Here is a 6,929-nt window from a genome sequence, read left to right on the forward strand (position 1 = left end):
ATTCCTAGCTTCTTCTTCAGGTCTTCATTCTTCTCCAGTAGTACTGCAATTTCCTCTTCATATCCATCGCATGTAGACTTGAATTCCTCTTCTAGCTCCATGTTCCTGGTCATCACCTTCTTCAGATCTATCATGCTGGCGCACATCTAGTTCTTCTGTCGACGAATGTGTTGGTTTAACTCCTGGATGTAGGCTGCAATGGACTCGTCCCTCCTGGTGCAGATCATCTCCCATTGCTCATCTCGGCGTCCACATATCTGGTAGATGGTGTCCTTAAGATCCTTGTGGTATACTTCGCCGATGCGTCCTATGGCGTTGTGAGCTGCCATGCTCTTTCCTACACTCCAGGTTGGTTCATCGAAGGAAAAATCTATTTGCTTAGTAACTGGTGTGAATGTCCTTCCTGGAACATGTACTCGTATTGTCTAGCGCTCTTCTTCAGGTAGAGTGGTGTGTAGGTCCCTGTGAAGCTCGGTATTCCGATGTTCAGGTATCTAGTGGCTTCCTTCAAGTGTCGTCCAAAAGGGGTGTCCTCATCCGATTGAGCAAACTTGTTCCTTGGGTTCGCCATCTATAGAGTGGAAAATGGAGAAGAGTCAGAAACGAGTAGAGAAGAGTGTCCTATGGCTTATCTTAGTGGTCGCGTCCTACAGTCAGCGTGTGCTCTGATACCATCTTGTAGCAATCCGACCTCGAACGGTCAAATCTCCATGCATAAGTGTCATCCCTAGATCGGTAATGCTGACACACACAGTACTTGAAGGATTTATAGCAGAGTTCAATTACATCGAATGTCTCAAAAGAGAACTTAACACAATAATATGGCTAAAGTCCATCTAATGAAGATAACAGCGGAAGCTTCGAAGGTAAATGAGTCCATCAACTCCAACGGAATAGCTGAGTGCACGACAACGACCTAGCGCACCTTACTCTTCGTCTGAAAAGTCTGCAACATAATACGTTGCAGCCCGAAATGGGCCAGCACATGGAATATGCTGGCAAAATAACACAATAGAGCAATGAACATGTAGCAGCTATAACTATATGCATATATGGCTGGTGGAGGCTCTATGGTTAATTTGAAGAAAGCTAGTTTTTCCCTACAACAAAGGAATAGGCTTTATTTAACTACAAAGTTTGTTGAAAACATTGAGAATGGTAACCCCATCTCAATCCCAAATTAATAATCATTAACCCAACAAGCTAATTAAGTAAAGTGATGATATCAACATAATAATTCAAGCACCAGATACTCAAGATGTCCATAACCGGGGACACGGCTAATCATGATTAGTTTGTACACTCTGCAGAGTTTTGCACACTTTTCCCCACAAGACTCGATCTCCTCCATTGAATTCTCGCACTGCATGATGTTTGAGAAACGGATGACCGAGACACAGTGTTTCCGAAGAGGTCCCCTTAACCGATAGATAGGCCGGTACACCTACAATCCCCTACATCTGCTAGCCCATCATGGAAAGGATTCCCACAACTTAGTCAACTATGCCAGAGCCCATAATGGCTTGTGGATGCACATGAAACTTTCTAGCATGAATAATCTTATGATCCCTTTGAGCCTGGGTGGCAAACCACTGGAAAAATCACACGGATACCCCGGGATTCTCCTTTGGACAGCACTGGATTACCCCAGATGCCCACAAACAAATCCACCCAGATGTGTGTTAAAATAGTCACCTTAAATAAACCCTTAGTTCATAATAATACTCACAACTGTCATGAATCACTCAAACCAAACCACGTCTACGAGCATAGCATAGCAGTATAAGCATAACGTAGAAGTAACTCCCAGGGTTTGAATGAAAAGGGCAATAGGTACTACCTCAACAACTACTTCCCCAAACCCACATGTTAACAGATCCTACTCATGCAATATTTGAGGATTGATAGTAATGCATAAAACTGGGTAATAAGGTATATGATCAAAGTGTTACTTGCCTTGCTGACGATCTGAAAATCCTAGTGACTCGTAGTAGCATGCTTCGCACTCCGGAAACTCTATCGTAAACAAAGAATAACATACATAAGCACTCAAGCATAGATTCACGGGTAAAACTCAAAAGAAAAGATCCAAACGGAAAGTTCAACTCAAGAGCTTCGATTCACAAAAAGAATCGATCGAATCGGAGCAACGAAACTCAAACTATGATCAAAAGAAGTTCGAAATTAAATCTGCTTGAGACCATATTTTTAATTTTCAAAATCATGTTCAAGTTGGTTAACTAGAAAGAGGGATTCGGGACGAAGATTTTGGCGTTGGTTTCACTCGATTTGGACGAACGAGCAAAAAGTTGCGAGGGTTTGAAGTTTAGGGGCTAATCTGCGATAAAAATAATCACGAATAGGTCCCTGTCCGAGAAATAAAAATAAAAAGAAAAAGCTAACGAACGAACGTTCACTATCAGAGACAAACGGACAAATATGTTCGCTAACAGAGACGTTCGAACGAACGCTCGCTAATTAGCGAACTCGAAAAAAACCGTTCTAACGAAAAACCCAAAAAAATCGGGCGACGGTTCGGCGGTTATACCGGTTCGCAGAGAAGAACCAGCGGCGGCGAGATCCGATGAGTCTGACGGCGGCGGCGGCTCCGGCGCGGGGCAGGGGCTTCGGCGGCGCAAGGCGGTGGCGCGGGGTGCAGCATCTGTAGCGGGCAGCAGGCGCGGGCGGTGGCGGCTCGGGAGGCGGCGGCAGGCGCGATGGCGGCGGCTACGACTTCGGTCGAGGTGGGGAGGAGGAGGCGGCGGCGTCGGCGCCTTATAAAGGGGCCAGAGGGGGGCGGCGGCTTGGAGAAGGGGGCGGGGGCGCGTGTCCGCCTCGGACACGGCGGCGGCCGGCGGCGAGGCTCGGGACTCTGTCCTGAGTCGGAGTGGGGAGGCGGCGCGGCTGGTGGGCCGGCCTGCTCGGCTGGGCTTCGGTCCAGTCTGGCGGGATGAGATTTTTTTTAAATAAAATTCCGCCCGAAGAAAAATCCAAATAAAATATAGAAAAAATTCTAAAAATGACAAAAACAATTTTCACCGCCTAAATCTAATATTTAGAAGAAAGTGAACATTTTTCTGGCCTAAAAATGCAATTTTAAAAAATGCATATTTTCTAATTCAAATAAAATAGCAAAGAAAATCCAAACAAAAAAAAATTGATTTTCAATTTTCTCCTCCAATATTTCCTCTATTTTGAAGAAGTCATATTATCTTCACTCTTTTATTTTTAATGTTAGAAATATTTGGAGAGAAAAATATTAAAACCAAAATGATCCTCTTTTCAATTTGAGAAAATTCAAATATGAAAATATATGCAACCTCCAACTCTCTCCTCAGGTCCTTGAGTTGCTTAAGATTTCTAGGATCACCAACAAAACGCAAATAAAAATATGATATGCATATGATGACCTATGTATAACATACAAATTGAAAATTGGGATGTTACATCTCACACCGTACCAGCTCTTTTTGCAGTTGAATCTTCCAGTTCTGGCTTACTGAGTGTATAGATTCCTTTTGAAATGCAATCTATTCCCATGTCACTCTTCTCATAACATATCATATTCTCCTCACTTTGATTCTGGATTCACCGGTTGATTTAAGACGGGGTTCTATGCTTTCTAGCCCCATTTGACAAAAGTGAGCTTCCCCTATCTCTTTTGTAGGAATCAGATAGCAATGTTCATTCGTGAATAGCATTTCATGCTTCCGCTACTTCGTCGGAGAGATCCATGGAAACTCAAAAAAGAAAAGCGGAGGGCATTGTTCATACGATAGCCAGAAAAGTAAGTTCTCCCCATGGCTATTCAAAAAAGAAAGACTTACTTATTCATAAACTTCCTTTTATCGAGCATAATAGCTCTTATACGCTTGTACAGAGGAGTATACAACAATGTATAATATATAGGTGTTTAGTATCCTACAAAAACATTAACATCCAAAGCACCGTAAGCTTGCTTTCTCTCTCATTGACAGACAAAGAAAAGGTTTTTTAGACTTTTCTATGGTAGGCCTACGTTAGTGGAATATCTTTTTTGTTTGTATTCTAGCTTAGCTCTTTCTATTCTTTGCTTAAGCTATCGTGTTGTGTTGATGGATGGCATCTCCCTATTCCCACATCCTCGGATATTATTAATGCATGGAAGCTAAGGAATTGGGTCATTCTTCAGCCCAAGATGCAAGCATTTGGACTCCATCCGAATATGGCAGTTTAACTCTTATAATAGGCTTGGCTCTGGAATATGGGCTTATCTTTGGGCAAAAAAACACAAATAAAGAAGAGCTTCTTGTTTCCAAGCGGAACTCGAATGGCTGCTAGCAGATCTGTTGGGGATGGCAATTTAACACCGTGGGTAGGCTTGCCTTTCACTCGCTCTGGCACATCGGAATGTCAACGTTATATATAGTGGAATTCTAGAGGTAAGTTAATGTTTTCAAAAATCCAAATGGAAAAGGATTTGCAAAAATATGCAGATTAGAAGCTAGTATCTCTAGTTTTATGAGAGAAAGAAGAGGAAGAATCAGCGAACATCCTAAAAAATGGTACTTTTGTCTCAATAAGATCAAAAACAAACAAATTCTATTGTGTGTTGACCACCGGGAAACAAATGGATTAAGATGAAGACGGACGGTTCAATTAGCGAGCATGGGAAGGCTTGTGGAGGTTTAGCAATAAAAAGGGGATATATGCATTCTCTCAAGCAGTTAAGAAGAAGACCATACTCGAAGTCGAGCTCTTTTGCATCTGAACATGTATTCAAATAGCAGCTCAAAAGGAGTGTCAGAGGATTTGGATTGATTCAGATTCGGTGGGATGCTCATTTAACACTATTGGTTTCAACTGTTATGGAAGTTCCCAGATTGTTTGAAATAAGATTAGTACTTTTCGTCTATGGCGAGATGGAAGTTATCTGCAAAGAATGCCAACTTAGGACCGTCAAAGTGGAAATCGTATCAACCCACCGAAACGGCTCTTTGGAATGGAATGCATAGTATTGTGCATTGGAATGGAAAAGTCGAATAATCAAGACATGGATCTAGTATCAACATGACCCAACTTCCATTCTCATGACCCAACTTATTCAATCACTTCCATTATCTTTCTATTGCTACAAATCGACAACAAAAAACATCCCTCGGAATTCCTGTTCGAAAGGAAAAAATAACTCTTCAACCAAATAGCAAGCAACATGTTTTTCTTCTCTCTTCCGGGAACACACCCTATTGGGTGACGCCACTGACAAACACCCTAAAGGAGAACTCAACACTTCCTATAACAGAAAAGGCAATATCTGAAATCTTTAAGCAACTAAAAAAGACGTATACTAAAAGATATGTGTTGAAAAGGGATGGTCAACAACAAGATGAACCCATTGACCAATCTTCCCAATAGTATTCCTTAACTCTTGAATTGATACACTTCTTCATGGCATCTATTCTCTATCTTCACTTTTCACCTTCTCATCCTTAACCTCAGTGATCTGTTCCTCCTAGACATCCTTCTGCGTACAAAAACAGAAGACGAAGCACGGGCATAAATCAATAGAATAGTTTAGTTTAAGAAGTATTTTTTGATTGGTATATCAATCATGGTTTATAGGGAAATAGTTAGAATAGGAAAGCTCTGTTAGTTACTAATGTTTGGGTTTTTGTTTATGGCAATAGTAGGTTTCTTGCTTGTCATATTTACAATATAAGCATCAGTTACATTAGACGTTCAGCCTTTTTATAGAAGAGAAAGGAAAGTTAAGGGCAAGGGCGCAACATAATATATAAGAAAAACTAGATCTTTGAGGGGAAATTTTCCAACTAGACCGATAAATGAGAAAAATTACTAGTCGTACCAAGAACCAAAGGCGCCAGCTTTCATTGATATATATACCGTATCTTTTAGCTGAAAAATCTATGGATAAGAACCGGCTCTGGGAGGAAGGTGGCGCGACAGAGCAATGAAAACCTGGGATCTTTCCTTATCTTTGGTCATGACGCCTTTTCCTTTTGTATGAGAAAGCGCTACAAAACGTCCTTCTCACGGGTTATCTTCTACTCAAGCAAGCTCTCTCCTATTCTTCATCCACCAACTAGCAGGAACGTAGGAGCACAAGAGGGTCATCATCATCTGAAATGATTGGCTTTCGATCTGCTTTCCAAGAGGTGGTTTCTGACATGACCAGAAAGAGTGGAATTATTGTTAGGATTGGCATGTCAAGTTGCTTTCTCGGACCCTAACATAAACCACCTTATCCTCACTCAGATTGTTCTTTTGGACTGAGCAGAAGCACGACCTCTATCTGACGTTTTCTCTATCCCTTCTAATCTCTCAATGGCATTTCCATCTCTCGATTCAATCAATCAAGTAAGTCCGGATGACACTTGTCTTTATTTAGTGTTTCCCCAGCTATTCAGCCATTATTTGCATCTCAGGTTCTTTGTACCCTTTTTTAGTGCCATGCACACTGAGGTTTCTGGCATGACCGAATCTTTTGAGGATATCGCTTATTGCATTAATTTCTTCATCTTGATGTACTCAATCCATTCAAATTCCATAATTCCAATGCTATAATCCCTATATTAAGATGAAGTAAGAAAGCATCAGTCCTCTTATTTTCTGTCTTCTATGAAAGAATGTAGCTCGCTCTTTCGACCCGGGGCCCCCTCTGGGGAACTATTTGAGTTTTAGCATCGACCCATTTCCTTTTGATCGTATTACGCTTGACTCGCTGCAAAACATTTCGCTTTCTGCGCCACGCTCATACGTGGTTTACACTCCTACCCTTCCATCTGACTTTGCCAACGGGTAATTGTTTGTTTTCAACTAGATTGGATTCCGAACCAAGAAATCTAGGCAACTTTCACTTGAAAGAAAGGAGCTTCAGAACTCTTGTATTCCACCGAATAAGAATAAGAATAAGAATAAGAGCAAGAAGG

This window comes from Triticum aestivum, chromosome 2D (genome assembly GCF_018294505.1).
Source record: "Triticum aestivum cultivar Chinese Spring chromosome 2D, IWGSC CS RefSeq v2.1, whole genome shotgun sequence".
In the NCBI taxonomy this organism is placed as follows: Eukaryota; Viridiplantae; Streptophyta; class Magnoliopsida; order Poales; family Poaceae; genus Triticum; species Triticum aestivum.